The sequence below is a fragment of the Antechinus flavipes genome, chromosome 3, assembly GCF_016432865.1.
Source record: "Antechinus flavipes isolate AdamAnt ecotype Samford, QLD, Australia chromosome 3, AdamAnt_v2, whole genome shotgun sequence".
Taxonomy (NCBI): domain Eukaryota; kingdom Metazoa; phylum Chordata; class Mammalia; order Dasyuromorphia; family Dasyuridae; genus Antechinus; species Antechinus flavipes.
In genome coordinates, this window is record NC_067400.1 from 288,963,741 (window position 1) to 288,982,380 (window position 18,640).

The following is an 18,640-nucleotide window of genomic DNA, read 5'->3' on the forward strand; positions in this document are numbered from 1 at the left end:
TAGCTTCCTCTGAATGAGCTTCTGGTGGGCTTGTCCTTTTTGGCCTTGACAGCTCCTTCTTATATATTTTCTCTTATAGGTGTGAATCTTATGGAATTATAGTAAGTATTAAGTACATATAAATTAGAGAATCATTATCTCGTCAATTCCACTGACTTGGCACCTTGTAAGAATCCTAACAATTTTGTGTCAATGCATATTGGTCTTGCCATGTTTTTTCTTTTCAAAAATCTCTCCCTTGTCATTTTTTCTCTCTCTTTTTTATTTTTAATTAATAATATTTTGTTTTCCAATTGATGCCTATGCTTGAATTTAAGAGTTTTCATTGAAATATGGTCTTTTTTTTTATGAGGAATGTTTGAGAATCCTCTATTTTATTCAAAGTCCATTTCCCCATCCTGCTTTCTTTCTCCTATTCAATAGTAAACTAACACAATGCCTAGCTTCAATTTCAGTGCAATATATGTATAAAGATATACTCATTCAATAGATTGGCTATGTAACTACACATCATAGTGGGCCACAGATATTGTTCCTCCATTTAATTTTTTCTTATGTAAATTGCTAGGCTATTCCCTGCCCGCCATGCCCCTTAATTCTATCTCTTATTAAAGCGACACTATAATGTTCTGAGTTGATAGAAAACACACAATATCATTGTACATAAGAATGTATGGCATACTTTACCACTGATAAGAAATTATTTTTCACTGTGGACTCAGCATAAGACATCCTATTCCAAGGATTCCAAAGATCTTTGTAATACACATAGTTCTTTGCTTTACATTTTGGTAATAACAATAAGTGAATATTTATAAGTAAAATAATATTTATTAAGGAATCAATATTCCTTATCAATATAAAGAAATATTCCAACTCCTGCTCTTATTATTGAAATTATACTCTCAACAGTTGATGCCTATTTGAAGGAAGGAGGGATATATTTTTAATATTTTAGGCAACCAGATGGCATAGTAGACAGAGTATTAGACTCAAGAGGGAAAAAGACCGGAATTAAAATCCAGCTTCAAACACTTAGTTATATGACCTTAGGCAAGTTACTTAAGTTTTCAGTTTCAGTTTCTTCATCTACAAAATGGGATAATGATAAAATCAAAGAATTATTGTGAGAATCAAAATGATAGTACAAATATTTAAATATGTTATAATATAAATGTCATATACATATTATATATTTATACTTTATAAACTTTAAAGTACTATGATAAATGCTACTGTTATTAATGTGACTTTTTAATCACATTTATTTATACATAAATAAACATATTTATTTATATGTTTGTTTTTGTGAAATAATTAGGGTTAAGTGATTTGCCCAGGGTCACACAGCTAGTAAGTGTTAAGTGTCCGAGGTACAATTTGAACTCAACTCTTCTTGATTTCTAGCCTGGTACTCTATCCACTGCAACATCTATCCTCCCCTTGATTTTTTTTTAAAGAAAAAAATTAATCAAGGAATAAAACAATCCTAAATCTCTTTGCTCTTTCTACATCCTGGGATACTTTTTTTCTTAAAATATTATTTTTATTATCTTTACATTACCTTCGTTTTCAAATGTATCCGTCCACTCACCCATATCCAGCAAGCCAACCATAGTAATAAATATTTAAAAAATAAATTGAGTTTTTTAAAAAAGCAATTTGGTAAAGCTAATCAACAAGTCAGTCACATCTGATAATGTATCATTGAATACCATTACCATCTTCTTCATCTTTAAATTCCTTCTTCAGCCTCCATGATACTTCATTATTCTTAACTATCTCTTATCTGTGTCTCTAGTAACTGACATTATGATGTACTTATAGTAAGTAATCTATGTATGTATATACATATGTGTGTATAGACATATGCATATGAATGTGTCAATATATAGATAGATAGCTGGCAATATTACCTCTCTAACTGCTTTGTCTCTGTCTCAGTTGCAAAAACTCCAAGTTTTTGTCCAGGCTGCTAAATATAAAAATTTAATAAAGGTCATTCCTTTATCCTTCTCATTTTTCTTTTTCTCTTAATGATTGTTATCTACTCTCATAGATCTAGCTATCACCTCTTTGTAGCTAAATCTCCCACTACCAACAAACTAATCTTCCTAAAAGAAGCTTTCAATAATTCCTTATCTCATGCACTTTAAAGATCAAGATTCTTATATAGTCCTTATGATACTTGGCAATCTATTAAATATTAAAAATAATTTAATATTAATTAAAAAATTAATCATATTTATGTAGCTCTTTCTACCAAAATTATATATTCCAGCCCATTATTCCTCATTCTCCATCAATACTAGTGGGAAAAGAGGCAGCACAGTGAACATTCTGGCAGATAGTCATGTCAGGCAACCAGTGCTCTTTAAAGTCTATGAATGCTATTGAGGGCAGTGGAATGAGTGATTCCCTGTATGGTGCATTTAAAAGAATTTTAAAAGAATTGGGAATTGGGAGAATGATCCAGCTATCACATTGTTATTGTTGAATTGTTTATTCAAGTCCAATTCTTCATGATCCTGTGGATCATAGCAAGCCAATATTGTCCATGGCATTTTCTTGGCAAAGATACTGGGATGGTTTGTCATTTCCTTCTCCAGTGGATTAAGACAAACAGGCCAAGTGACTTGTCCAGGATCACAAAGCTAGTAAGTGTCTAAGGCCAGATTTGAACTCACCAGTGCTCTATCCACTGTGCCCCCTAGCTGTCGAAGTTAGCATATGGACAGGCTTAAAATACTTTTTTTCTTTTTTTTTTTTTTTACCTGTGAAGCATTTGAGTGTCCAACAAATTACATTCACATATCTTTTTTTTTTTTTTTTTTTTTTTTTTAATGGTGATAGTAGGCAACCTTGCTTCACTCCAGATCTTACTGGGAAAGGTTCCAGTTTTTCCCCATTGCATATGATGCTTACTGAAGGTTTTAAATATATGCTCCTGACTATTTTAACGAAAAGTCCATTTATTCCTATGCGCTCAAGTGTTTTTATTAGGAATGGATGTTGGATTTTATCAAATGCTTTTTCTGCGTCTATTGAAATGATCATATGGTTTTTGTTTGGTTGGTTATTGATATAGTCAATTATGCTAATAGTTATCCTAATATTGAACCAGCCCTGCATTCCTGGTATAAATCCTACTTGATCATAGTGTATTATCCTGGGGATGATATTTTGTAATCTTTTTGCTAATATTTTATTTGAGATTTTAGCATAAATATTCATTAGGGAGATTGGTCTATAATTTTCTTTCTCTGTTTTCAGCCTACCTGGTTTAGGTATCAGTACCATGTCTGTGTCATAAAAGGAGTTTGGTAGGACTCCTTCAATCCCTATTTTTTCAAATAGTTTATTTAGCATTGGAGGTAATTGTTCTTTAAATGTTTGATAGAATTCACATGTAAATCCATCTGGTCCTGGGGTTTTTTCCTTAGGGAGTTGATTGATAGTTTGTTCTATTTTTTTTTTCTGAGATGGGACTGTTTAGGATATTTACTTCTTCCTCTGTTAGTTTGGGCAAGCTATATTTTTGGAGGTATTCTTCTATTTCATTTAAGTTGTCGAATTTATTGGCATAAAGTTGGGCAAAGTAACTCCTAATTATTGCTCTAATTTCCTCTTCATTAGTGGCGAGTTCTCCCTTTTCATTTTTAAGACTAACAATTTGATTTTCCTCTTTCCTTTTTTTAATCAGATTTATTAAGGGTTTGTCTATTTTGTTGGTTTTTTCATAGAACCAACTCTTAGTTTTATTAATTATTTCAATAGTTTTTTTGCTTTCAATTTTATTGATCTCTCCTTTTATTTTTAGAATTTCAAGTTTAGTGTTTGACTGGGGGTTTTTAATTTGTTCCTTTTCTAGCATTTTTAGTTGCAAGCCCAATTCATTGACCTTCTCTTTCTCTATTTTATATAAATAGGCCTCTAGAGATATGAAATTTCCCCTTATTACCGCTTTGGCTGCATCCCATACATTTTGGTATGATGTCTCATTATTATCGTTTTCTTGGGTGAAGTTATTAATTATGTCTATGATTTGCTGTTTCACCCAATCATTCTTAAATATGAGATTATTTAGTTTCCAATTATTTTTTGGTCTACTTTCCCCTGGCTTTTTGTTGAATGTAATTTTCATTGCATCGTGGTCTAAAAAGGATGCATTTACTAGTTCTGCCTTACTGCATTTGAGTTTGAGGTTTTTATATCCTAATATATGGTCAATTTTTGTATAGGTTCCATGAACTGCTGAAAAGAAAGTGTACTCCTTTCTGTCTCCATTACATTTTCTCCAGAGATCTATCATATCTAATTTTTCTAGTATTCTATTTACCTCTTTGACTTCTTTCTTATTTATTTTGTGGTTTGATATATCTAATTCTGAGAGTGCAAGATTGAGATCTCCCATTATTATAGTTTTGCTGTCTATTTCTTCTTGCAGCTCTCTTAATTTCTCTTTTAAGAAGTTAGATGCTACACCACTTGGCAATATTGATATTGCTTCATTATCCATGCTACCCTTTAGCAAGATATAGTGCCCTTCCTTATCTCTTTTAATTAGATCAATTTTTGCTTTAGCTTGATCTGAGATCAGGATGGCTACCCCTGCTTTTTTGACTTCAACTGAAGCATAGTAGATTTTTCTCCAACTTTTTACTTTTAACCTGCATGTATCTCCCCGCTTCAGGTGTGTTTCCTGTAAACAACATATTGTAGGATTCTGGCTTTTAATCCATTCTGCTAACTGCTTCCTCTTTATGGGGGAGTTTACCCTGTTCACATTTATGGTTAAAATGACCAATTCTGTATTACTTGCCATCTTGTTAACCCCGGTTTATGCTTTTCTCCCTTCTTTCCCCTTTGCCCCCCTTCCCAGTATTAAGCTTGTGAGCACCACTTGCTTCTCACAGCCCTCCCTTTTTAGTATCTCTCCCCCTGCCTTAGAGTTCCTCCCCCTATCTTACCTCTTTCCCTCCCAGTTTCTGTATTTCCTTCCACTTAGCTTATTCCTTCCCTTTTCACTTTTCCCTTCTCACTTTTCAATGAGGTGGGAGAAGTTTCACCATAGATTGAATATGTCTAAAATTTTTCTCTTAAAGCCAATTCTGAAGGCAGTAAGATACCCACTATATTCATCCCCCTCCATTCTTTCTCTCAGATATAATAGGTTTCCTTTGCTTCTTCATGAGATGTAGTACCCCCACTTTACCCTTTTTCTGATACAATGGCCTTTCCACATCTAGTTTCTAGAACAAGGTATACATATATTCTTTATACATCTTTCTAGCCATAATATAGTTCCCAAGATTAATCTTTACCTTTTTAGATTTCTCTTGAGTTCTATATTTGTAGATCAAACTTTTTGTTAAGTTCTGGCTTTTTCATCAAAAATAGGTGAAATTCGCTTACTTCGTTGGATGTCCATCTTCTTCCCTGGAAAAAGATGTTCATTCTAGCTGGGTAAGTTATTTTTGGTTGCAAACCAACTTTCTTAGCCTTTCGGAATATCATAGTCCAGGGCCTTCAATCCTTTAATGTGGATGCTGCTAGATCCTGGGTGATCCTTATTGTGGCTCCTCTATATTTGAATTGGGTTTTTCTAGCCACTTGCAGTATTTTTTCCTTCGTCTGAGGGTTCTGGCATTTGGCCACTATATTTCTTGGTGTTTTGATTTTAGGATCCCTTTCAGTAGGTGATCGATGAATTCTTTCAATGTCTATTTTACCTTCTGTTTCTATGACTTCTGGGCAGTTCTCTTTGATAATTTCCTGGAAAATAGTGTCCAGGCTCTTTTTTTCATCATGTTTTTCTGGGAGTCCAATGATTCTCAGATTGTCTCTCCTGGATCTGTTTTCCAGGTCTGCTGTTTTCCCCAGAAGGTATTACACATTCTTTTCCATTGTTTGTTTTTTTGGATTTGCTTGACTGATTCTTCTTGTCTCCTCGAGTCATTAAATTCTATTTGTTCAAATCTGATTTTCAATGAAGTATTTTCTTCACTCACTTTTTAAAAATCTTTTTCTAATTGTCCAATTGAGTTCTTTTGTTCTATGGAATTTTTTTCCATCTTGCCAATTTTATTTTTTAGAGAGCTATTTTCTGTTTCCAGTTCACTAAAGAATTTTATTTCTTTATCTACTCTGTCTTTAAATGAGTGGGATGACTTCTCCAGACTCTCTTGCCAAGTCTCCCTCTCTTTTTCCCATTTTTCTTCTAGCTCCCTTGTGAGAGCCTTTTTAACTTCTTCTATGAGATTCATCTGTGCTAAGGAACAGATGATCTCCTCCTTTGGGGATTCACCTGGGGACAGTCTGTTTTTAGTCTCCTCAGGATTTAGAGTCTGCTCTCTATCTGTACAGAAGCTATCAAGGGTTAAAGTCCTCTTCAATTTTTTGCTCATTTTGTCAGAGAAGAATCAAAGACAAACTAGCAAAAAGAAAAAAAGAAAAAACCCCTAAATGGAGTCTGCTTTCTTTGGGGGAGGGGTTGGGTGGTGTTACTGAGCTTCCTCTACAGACTGCGGGGGGCAGCAGTGAGGCACTAGCCTGACTGTGCTGCGCCTGCACTCTGAGATCCGAGAGCATGCTGAGACACTGTGGGGGAGGGGTGGCCAGGTCCCGAGAGACTCCAGCTGTTTGGGGTTGTATTCTTCACCCCCCGGTGTTTTTAGCTTCTTTGCCAGGCTGCTGGCCTGCTGCCAGGGCAAAGTATCCAATCCCATAGCAAAGCTCTCCCTGCAGAAACTGCTGCGATCACACCCCACCCCTTCTCCTGTCTGCTTAGCTATGAGCTGCTTCCTGTGCTCTCGCTGCCTCTGCTGCCCTCAGCCTGTGCCCGATCTAACACCATCCCCACCCTCGAGCAAAAACAGACCTTTCCTGGCAAATCTCAAGGATGGCTTCTCTTAGTAACTATTTGTGGGGTTTTTTTTTCAGTCAAGCATTAATTCAGAGGCTTGTAATGAAATGGATAGTGAGAGAAAACGTGGAGCTTGCACAGCTGTGTGCCTCCTCTCTGCCATCTTGGCCGGAAGTCACATTCACATACCTTTGCCTAACAAACTCTCCTATCTCCTGGCGACAATCCCTTGCATCTGGAAATCTGGACCTTGTCTGTCATCACCCCCACCCCACCCACAGATCTCATTTTTTAACATTTTATATGGGATTGAATTGCTGGATCTCGAGACTGTCTTCCATCTGTGGTCCTTTCTGGGCAATTGATATGCCCCTTTTTGCTTCTTAGTCCCAATCTTTATCTACAATGGTATTACCTCAGAACAGTTTTCTTAGTTTCTGAGGCAGAGAAGGATGTAAGTCTTGGTATGAATCAGAGAAGACTATGAACCATGGATTCTGTCCAATCACAGCTCTTGCCTAGTCCTAGCCCAAGTACCACTTCAAACCTAGCTAAATGAGCCAGTGGATCCCTTTGGGTATTAATAATATGTGTAAAGTCCTTGGGACAGGGCTGCTATACAGTAAGAACTTAATAAATTGTTCCTTTCTCTTCCTCATTTTTCCTTGGAACACACTGTGATTTTCTGACTTTAAGAATCAGTTTTTACTATATACCCTGATTCCTTCAAATACATACACAGTTATATATACGTATATATGTGTTTCATATATTATACAATACATATATTGTATTTTCTACATATATATGTATATACACACACATATATATTATGTAATCTCACCAACTAAATAATAAATTTCTCAAAAACAGTAAACAAATCTTGCATCTCCATCTGTACCCAACACATGTCTTTGTACAAACTAATCACTTCACTGAATGACTGAAGTAGTATTTGCTAAGCACTGTACTAAAAACTGGAGAAGACATAAATTTTCCTACTTCTTAGCAAGGAAATGTGAAAATATGTTGAAACACCTAGATACCAATTCTATTTTCATTTTCAGATTATTATAACATGCAGCCTGATGAATGGAAGTAATCCAATGGATTGTCATCCTGAAGTGAGAAAGAAATTGAATCGGGCCTCCAAAGTCACATAGTTAGTATAGCATAAAGGTAAGGTTTAATCCCAGGTCATTCTATCACCTATACTATGTTGCTTTTCAGTGATGAACATGTATTTGTTAAGTAATGAATCAAAAAGTATTCTCCAGATCTCCCTGATAAGAGACTGATACAATGTTATGATTAACAATATTTAAATTTAATATGTCAAAGTCACCAGAATTCAGTAAGGACCATTGGATCTTTTATTAGTTATTCCTCTATTTGTTCAATCTATCTAGTAGTTATTAGACAATAAATGTTTATTGATATCTACTATGTGTCAGGCAGTCTGCTAAGCACTGCAGCTACAGCGACAAAAGATGCCCTTGAAGGGTTCATGATATGATAGAGTAGACTACAAGCAAACAAATACATACATATAATACAAATTATATTTCAGACTGAATAGGAAATAATAAAAAGGGAAGGCACTAGCATTGAGAGGAGTTGGGAAAGGTTTCCTGTTAAAAGTGAGATTTTGGCTAGGACTTAAATGAAGTCAGGGAAACCAGAAGGTGGGAATGAGAAGGGAGAGAATTCCAGGCATTAGAGACAGGCAGAGAAAATGCCCAGAGACAAGAGATGGAATATTTTGATCATGGAACTGCAGGGAGGCCAGTGTCACTAGACTGAAGAGTACATGATGGATATGAGGTATAATAAGACTGGAAAGGGGTAAGGAAGTCTAGGTTATGAAGAACTTTTAATATCAAATAGAGAATTTTGTATTTGATCCTGGAGGTAACAGAAAGCTACTAGAGTTCATTGAGTGGGAAGGGGGAGGAATTAAATAATCACATGTATACTTTAGAAAAATCACTTTGGTGGCTGAATTGAAGATGGATTAGAGTGGGGAGGGACTTGAGACAGGCAGACCCATTATCAAATGATTATAATAGGTGATGAGCGCCTACAATAAAGTGATGGTAGTGCCAGAAGAGAGAAGAATATTTGAGATATGTTGCCAAAGTGACATCAACAGATACCAAAAAGACACCAACTTACAGTGTTTACCATTTAGAAAGATGAATTATATATAAACTAAAGAACTACACAGTGGCACAGTAGGGACAGAGAGTCAATCTCTTAGTCCAAAAGACCTGATTTCAGGTTGTTTATAACTCATACATATAACTTGTAATAGTCATTTAATCTCTCAGTATCCCAAGCAACTGTCTCAGACTTTAAGATAACAAGGAATAAATAACATGCCTCAATGGAAGATGTTAACACATTTCCTCATACCAATGCAATCATAGGTGGGGAGAGGGAGAAAAGAGAGATGTGTATATCAGTTTTTAGGCATGCATTATAGCTCTAATCCTGGGTATACACACATATATCTAATAAAACACATGTATATCTTGTCCAAATAGTCATTCCACTTAAATTCCCACAAGAACATTCCAGGCCCCAAACAGTCCGGTAACTTCCCACTTTGCAGAAATTTACAGTTTTCTAAATTTACACAAGTGGATGTATTTTCTACATTCACTTTTAGAGCATTCATGTATGATGACCAAAATGTTTCCAGCTTGCTAATGTATTCTGGATGATGGTCATTAGTCTATATATGCTTTTTCCATATATTATATATATGCAAGTTCCATAACTTGCAGCAAAATTGGACTTATGATGAACAGCAAGACCATAGAAGTATTACCTTTGGCTCTTTAACTATTGAAAAATTAGCTTGTTCAGCATTTAGTATTGCTGGCAGCACTGGGATGGCATGGGAATGGGAAAGAAACTTCATGCCTACTCCAATCATCTTGAAAGCTTTCAGCACTGGGTTACACAATGGAAAAATCTCAAGGACATTCCCTGTGTCCATATGTTTATAATGAGTACGCTATAGTCAAACGCAACTCCAAAAGTTGAAGTAGTGTAAATGAAAACTTCATAGTCAGATTATCATACAAGCATGGCTTTGTTAAAATATTTAGTGCATATAGCAAGGTCTGCAATAGCCAGAACTGGCAAAATAGTTGGTTTCATGCAGGATTGTACTAGAGCCAGCTTATACTAGTTCAAAAAGGCGATTGCTAAATTTCCAGCATGAGCCTTTACACATTGATAATTGACAGATGGCATAAATCAGGGTTTGATTTATTGTTTTATTAATTGTCTAGCCCTAAGAAAATGATGGGAAAATGTCAATAATATTGTTTAAAATTAGAAGGTGACATGGATACATTTTTGGAGAGCCAGTTGTTAAACATTTACCATTATACCATGTTCAATGATTTGCTCAAAGTTGTAGAGTTAGGAATCATATGAAATAGTGAAAAACTTCCAATAGGAATATATAACTCTCACTGATAGATAAACTAGTATCATGAATTATTTCCCAATTGTTCAATGTTAGTGAATTTGAAGAGAGGAAAGGAAAATATGGCTATCAAATGAATCCTCTTTTTTTTTTTCTCCTTCCAAATTCAATTGTCTTCTAAGACCTTAAAGTTTCATAACCCAATCTTCCTAATGGCTTACAAACTTCTGCAAAGTTTTCAGACAATCACTGACCAGGAAAAAAGAGATTAGGGCTGAATTTATATTTGAGAATCAACTGCACAGAAATACTAATTAGATCTATAGGAGCTAATGAGATTACCAAGGGAGAGAATGTCTACAATACGGTGTCCATATACCTTTCCAGTAATATTTCAGATAACTTATTTTTTATTATTAAAGCTTTTTATTTACCAAACATATGCAGTGAGTCCTAGGAGAGGATTGTGGGTCACTCTTGAAAAACTTACCATTTAATTCAACTTGATTTAATTCAACAAATTATTTTTTATGTTTTATTTATGTTAGATGTTTGCTATGTGCAAGAAATTGTATAAGCTAAAGGGGATAGAAAGGCAAAAATGAATAATCCTTACCTCCAGGGTACTATTATTTCATTAGGGAAGTACAATGTGTATGGGTATAAGTAATACAAGATATGTAATTTGAAGTGGTTAGGAAGGAGAGAGAGTGCTTACAACTGGGCAGTTTTTAAAAAGTGTGATGGAAGCAGGCAGGATGTATATTCCAGAAATAGGGACCTCTCTGTGCAATGTCATAGCTGTAAGAAATGAAATACTGGATACAGATAATAGCTATCAGGTCATTTGGCTAGAATAGAGAGTTTGTTAGAAATTACCTGAAATGGACATGGCTCTCTTCAACAATGAGATGATTCAAACCAGTCTCACTTGTTTAATGATGAAGAGAGCCATCTACAACCAGAGAGAGAACCGTGGAAACAGAGTGTGGAACACAACATAGCATTCTTACTCTCTCTGTGAGAATTTGCTTGCATTTTGCTTCTTTCTCAGTTTTTCTTTTTCTTCCTTTTTGATCTGATTTTTCTTGTGCAGTAAAACAACTATATAAATATGTATACATATATTGGATTTAACATGTATTTTAACATATTTAACATTTATTGGACTCACTTTCAGAAACTTCAGCAGGACAACAGATTTATCAAAATCTCAAGAAGTAAAGTTCTTATTTTCAGTAATTTGAAGAGCCCATAGTAGACAAAGTAATTTCCAATTCCGTGCATGAATACAACTCAAATCCAACCATCCAGAGCTGACTTGTATTCATGTGCACGCAAGATTTCCCTTCAATCCAATGAAAGACATTTTAGCACAACCAAGCACAGGGTTTAGCCCAGATCTGTGTTTTAACTTAATATCTGTACTACAGTTTTCATCTGGAACTTATCCTGAGAAGTCAGGATTGAATTATCCCAAGATGACATTTGAGTAAACTAAGACTGAACACAGAGATATGCATTTATGTCTCTTAATTCCACATAAGGGAGGATCTTGTTACTACTCAAAGCTAGCCACAGTGGTTCTGCTCAAAACCACAGTCAATATTGTGTTATCACACTTAATAGAGAACTTAAACTAATTAAAATTAGTATTTGGTTCTGAATGTTCCTTTGGTTTCTTGGGGGAGGTGGGGAATGCAGGATTGTGATTTTTTTTTTTCTTTTGAGTCAGAAATGTGGAACTATGACTTTATACCAGAACCAATAAAATTCAAGTTGAGAAATCCAAGAGATGAAAATCTTAAATGTTTTAATAAATTGAGACTATAGATCCATAAGTTGAAATAAAATGGGAAATTTTAACCTTTCTTCAGGCTGGATAGGACTTGAAGCTTGAAGATGACTTCAGTATCCCGAGAGAAAGTGTTTTCTGTAAGAAATTTAGAGATTGCTTACTTTTATTAGCTATTACCCTTAATAGCACTTGGGCTAGAAAAATTCACATCCACTTTATATTTACTTATCTGCATATGTGTGTTCTCATTGCCACCACCTTTGTAGAAAGTAAGCTTCTTGAGGGCAAGTACTATTTTATTTTTTCTTTGTTATATCTGTTGCCTGGCATATTAACCTACATAGGTTGTTTTGTTTATTTTTGTTTTTATTTTTGTTCTGGACCTGTGATTTGAACCATATTATATAATTCCTTGTATGTAAATTAATTTCACTGATAACAAATAATTTTAAAGAGTTATTAGGAAAACTAAGAAGTTCAATAGCGCATTCAGATCTTCCAGATTTCAAAGTGGGGCCTCTATGCAACATATAATACTGCCTATCACCTCATCCTACATAGTAGGTATTTAATAAATGTTTATTGAATTAAATGTCTCTTACTATAACCAAGTTCAAATTATTTTGTTTAAAAAAAAAGACCAGAATTCTCTGGTCTGGTAGTTCCTCTATTGCAATTTTCCAACTAAATGAATTTGTATAATCTTAACAATATTGATAAGATCACACTGAATTTCAGAGATCATTTAATCCAGCTCCATCATTTTACAGATGAAGAACTGAGACTCATTGTGGTTAAATATCTTTCCTAAGCTCACCCAGGTAGAAAATTTGAACCTTGAGTTCAAAGTAAAATAATCAGTCAACAAGCATTTAATAAGTACTTCCCATATACCAGGTACCATGCTAGGTGCTAGGGATATTAATACCTTTCAGAAGCACTTTGCCAAACCTAAGGGTTCTGTTTATTGACTACAGAAATAGCTTCATTATAATGGTTTAGAAAAAGATATCACATATTCTAAGTATAATTAAAGAAAACTGAATAATCTTCATAAAAATTGTCCTGGAGTTGAGGTGGATTTAGGCAAATCTTAAATGTCAAGATTAAAGTATCTTTCATAGGACCTTGTAAGGGCTGAGTTACAGATATTTAGAATATGCCAACTTGATAGTATGCAAACAAATAATTATGTGCATTCTCTTTCTAATTTATATTAGAGAGTCCTCAGTGCTATATATGGCTTCAGAGCCAAGAAGACCTGAGTTCAACTCCAATGGGACCCTAAGTTACTTAAGCTGTCTGTGCTAGGAAGTTCTCTGAGACTAAGTTGCAGAAATGATTTGGCAGAAGGAGTTTCCTCTTCTGAGAGTCCCCCGTGCAGTAACATCACCAGTATTATCCCTATCTGCTGTGGAGCAATACACATTGTTCTTAAGGAAATACTCATTTAATAATATGCAAACTAATGCAAGACACTCCAGAAATTATTTTTTACCCTCCAGGGCGGAAAAACACAAAGCACCAATCTGTTTTTTGCTATGAACTAATTTTCCAGGTTAGGTTTTCTTCAGCTTGGTGCTTTCTGTAATAACTAAGTAGAAGGGTAACACATCAGCTCTTTATATTCTCACTGAGAAACCTATGCTTTCTCTGGGAAAGTTAAAAAAAAAAAAAAAAACTACTGACCTTTTGTCTAAATGTGAAAGCTTTGGCTCATGTACCTTCCTCCCTTTTGACAGCGGTTGTGAAAGTACTCTCTTTACTAGACATCAGCTTCTAGTATCTTATCCTAGGTAGAAATGGTAAAATGGAGCACAAGGCAAGGTCCCCATCTTCCCTTTTGGTTCTGGAGGGAAATAACAGGGCATCTAGAGAAGAACTCTGTAACAACACAGGGCCCTAACTAGCTATTTCTGCACATAAGGCAAACAGCCTAAAATAAATTCAAGAGTATAAAGAGGGTATGAGAAGATCTGGAAACAACATGATCCTGTCATTGGGGAATTTTCAGAGGACAAAAGTAAGGCTGGAGAAAAACTCATCTGAGGTGGGATCACCTGGGCTAAGAAAGCCCTAGACTAGAGCTCCTAATTTAATGAATTATTCTTGCTACAGGTGCTAAACCTTTTTAGCCTTTTTGGCTGTCTCACTTCAAAAATGTTATTCATTCCTGACAAAGAAACTTCCTTAACAATTTAATTTCCCTCTGCTTCAGTTTCCTCATCTGTAAAAAGACATTTAGACTAGACAATCTCTGAAATTCCTTCTACCTGTAGATCTCTGATTGTGGATAGTAGCAGTGCCTTCTTAATTTCAGCACTTTAGACCAAAGCTCCAGCTGTCACTCTCTAGGATAACATTTTTGTTTGTTTGTTTGTTTGTTTTAATAACTTTTTATTGACAGAATCCATGCCAGAGTAATTTTTTACAACATTATCCTTGCACTCACTTCTGTTCCAATTTTTCCCCTTTTTCCCTCCACCCTCACCCCAGATGGCAAGCAGTCCTTTACCTGTTAAATAGGTTACAGTATATCCTAGATACAATATATGTGTGCAGAACCGAACAGTTCTCTTGTTGCACAGGGAGAATTGGATTCAGAAGGTATAAATAACCCGGGAAGAAAAACAAAAATGCAAGCAGTTTATATTTATTTCCCAGTGTCCTTTCTTTGGGTGTAGCTGCTTCTGTCCATCCTTGATCAATTGAAACTGAATTGGCTCTCTTTATCAAAGAGATCCGCTTCCATCAGAATACATCCTCATACAGTATCGTTGTTGAGGTATATAATGATCTCCTGGTTCTGCTCATTTCCCGTAGCATCAGTTCATGTAAGTAGGACAACACTTTTAAACCAAATGTGAATGGTGATATCTAATCCAGGTGTGAAACTGGACTTTATCTGTTTTGATCTTTCCTTCTTCTCCCCTATGTTTTAATCATCCTAATCAGTTTAATACAAGTATTCTTAACTTGGCATCCATGAACTTAATTTTTTTTTTGATAACTATATTTCCATATAATTGGTCTCATTCTAATCCCATTCATTTTATTTTATTCATTGAAAAACTATTCTGAGAAGGAATCCATGGCTTTACCAGACTGACAAAGGAGTTCATAACAAAAAAGTTAATTCTCTTTACTGCTCTTGCTTCCCAAATGAGCTTCTCCCAAAGAGAACAATGCATTTCCAATACCAATGTGGCTCCTTGTGAGTTTCGTGCCTTCTGCCTTTTATCCACATCCAGATTTTAGACAATTGCTGTCATGATTTTTCCATATTGGTCATTAACAACTGCTTTCATCACCTGATCCTAACTTGTAAAAACTAGTTTAAGGAAATTTAAACTAAGAGAGGAGTTAAAATTAGCTCGTTCTCATTTCAGATCACAGATCACTATACTTCGCAGCCTTCCCGCCCCTCCCTCCCAAACACACACCTACAAAGTTTCTCATCGAACCTCCCTGACCTTTGGGCCATTAGCCACTAAGAGGAATTTGATTTTAAACCAGTACCACTGTGTAGCTATAGTTGTTTGTTATTGTCCACCACACCTCGATGATTATAAGTAGGAGTGGGTGGGAAGGCCAGGAGGACTCGCCTAAATCTGCTGGTTTGTCGGCGCAAAATTGAATGCTCCCTTCAGCTGGTCAATTAAAAGGGAGGCTGCAGAACAGAGAGGCGAAAGATGGCCTTGCCAAACTACTTAAAAGAATGTAAACGTTCCCTACCCGACAGCCAACAGAACCGCTGGAAGGTATGGGGGCCATCCAGAGCCCCACTGCTGCATCAGAGTTCCTTGAGGCAAAGCCAAGGTGGGGCAAGGAAACTGTGAAAGAGGAAGGGAGGGAGCAAGGATTTGCCTTCCAAACAGCTAGTCCAAGAGCCCATGCTTATTTTCTCCAAAATTGTCCATAGGGCACTTAACTTTGGGGAGAGAGAAAGACGCTCGCGAGCGTTCGGGCGAGCGTACCCTCGCTCACAGGCAGAGACAGAGACAGAATGAGAGAGACAGAGACACACAGAGAGACAGAGACAGATAAGAGAGACAGACAGATGTGAGAGATAGACAAGAGACAGAGAAAGAGACAAATGAGAGAGCCATAGAGAGACACAAATAAGCAACAGATTAGAGACAGAGACAAACAGACAGACGAGAGACATAAACAAGAGACAGATGAGAGACACAGAGGCAGATGAGAAATAGACAAGAGACAGAGAGAAATAGAGAGACAGGCAAGAAACAAGAGACAGAGAGACATACAAGAGACAGACAGAAAGACAGATGAGAGACAGAAACAGACAGGAAGAGACAGATGAGAGATAGATGAGAGAAAGGAAGAGTTAGGCAAGAGACAGAGAGAAACAGAAAGAGACACAGAGACAGATCAGAGACAGAAATAGAAATGGAGAGACAGATGAGACAGAGATGAGAGATAGACAAGAGACAGAGACAGTTACAGTGAAAGAGACAAAAGACGGAGAGAAACAAAAAGAGATACACAGAGAGACAGAGAAGGAGAGAAGTGAATAGTTGGAAAAAATCAGGTATCTCTCTTTAGGAGCTGGGAGGGCAGCAAAAGACTGTCTACCACTCTGTTTGTTTTGGCAGCTACAAATCTGTGAATCTCACCACATTCAGGGTTTCCATGGCCCTGCTTCTGGAAAACATGGTGAGAGTTTAACCCATACCTTGGACTAAGAATGGGACTGTATATTCAATCCTAGTCCCTCTATTCCACACTTGTCTAGGACTTTTAAGTCTCCAAGGCCCTTTAAATCCATTTATTTCTCCTGACTCCCACAGTGACCTTCAGTGGTAGATATTATCATCTCCATTTTACAATGAGGAAATTCAGTCCAACTGAAGGAAAGTATTTTCTCAGGATCATGTACACAAATACCACAGGTTGAATTTGAATCCAAGTCTTCTCAATTCCAAGTCCTCTCCACTATCTACTCTTCAATCCTGCCTCCTGTTGCTTCTGGAATTTGGAGTATTCAGGTGACACATTCATTTATATTTTTCAATATACTGAAGTCATTCCAACATTTATATTTATCTCTCCAATTTGACTACAGTCCATCTAAAGGCAGGGTTCATTTCTTTTCTGTCCTTCCACAGTATCCAGTATAATCAGACATGTGCTAGAGCCAGCTCTAACCAGCTTTTGAGAGCTGGTTGTTAAATTTCTGCTTTTAGCAGATTATACTTTAAAAGTCAATAGTTACTACAAATCAGGCCCTGATTTATTGTTTTATTGATTTCCCAGACTTAAGAAAGTGTTAATATTAAACTTAAAAGTGTATGTACACACATTTTCCCCCCTGGAGAATCTGTTTGTTAAATTTTTACCACTATACTCTTAATTACAGTACTCTGAATACAGCAAATGTATTTTTTGAACTCTGTTCAAATATACCATTTGATTGATTTGCAGATGACCAACATCTCCTAGGGTAACCTTTTCAACAAAACATTTCTTCCTTCAATGGAAAATAATTCTGCAGTATAGGACATTAGCATTCTACAAGCAATACATTTTTCCTGATAGAGTTGAAGCAGCAACAGTTTTACTAGTTCAAGCCAGACTAACTTAAAAAAAAATTCTCATATACTTATTTCCTTTAAAGTTAATAGAAGATGAATGTGCAGGAAAAATAGATGTAAACAATTAAGAAAGCAAGTATCACAAGAGCACATGAGAAATATTAGCTAGGGGATATATATTCGCCAACTATATCTTGAAGAGTAAACACACACGTACTATATTAATATCTTCTCTCACTGAACACAAATGATTCATTTAGGTATTACTTAAATTTGCTTTTAGGGTCCTTTCTAGAACCCCTTTGGTGACTCCTGTCTTATTCTCATTTCCTTGGTTTCTCCTCAATTTCTATCTATTCTGGCCTATTGTATTTGGCTTAACCTCATTCTCTGGTCCTTAATCTCTCCCTGAGTCCTCCTTTCCCAACAACACCTAGATGCTCTGTATATCCTACAGTTGTGGTCCTTGCAAATAAATCTGTTAAAGTCATTTAGATTAAGGTCTAGAAAGGGTGTCTCTTCCCCAATCTGAAACCCTGGGTTCTAAGATAGGAGCTAAAGTTCTTGGAAGTACAGACTAAAACCCAGAAAAATGGAAGCTAGAAGAGAGGGGCCTTATTGTGGTAGAGAAGAGATTGACTTTGGAATCAGGAAGACTGGTCCCAAAAGCTGTGTTTGCTTGCTAATTAGTTGTGTAACCCTGGATAAGTCACTTCAGTTTCTCTGCTTCAATTCCCCTTTCTGCAAAATGAGAAAGTTGAATTCAGTGATTGGTAAGGTTTCTTTCATCTCTTTATCTATGATTCTTTTATCTTATGGCTGAGAAGCAACATGGTGGACCTAAGTCTACACTAGAAATAGTGAATGCTGAATAACTAGATACCCAATGTTTCAAACTGGATGAGAAGGACAGAACACAAAAGTTTATGTGGCATCTTGAAATTGGCCTGGACAAAGCTAGAAATAGCTAATTATCAAGG

The 18,640-nt window shown here is 35.9% G+C and overlaps 1 pseudogene; it reads left to right on the forward strand.

Annotated features, from left to right (window-relative positions):
* Positions 1-15,797: 15,797 nt before the first annotated feature.
* The window catches only part of LOC127557174 (signal recognition particle 54 kDa protein-like), a 163,257-nt pseudogene continuing 160,414 nt past the window's right edge, over positions 15,798-18,640 (forward strand).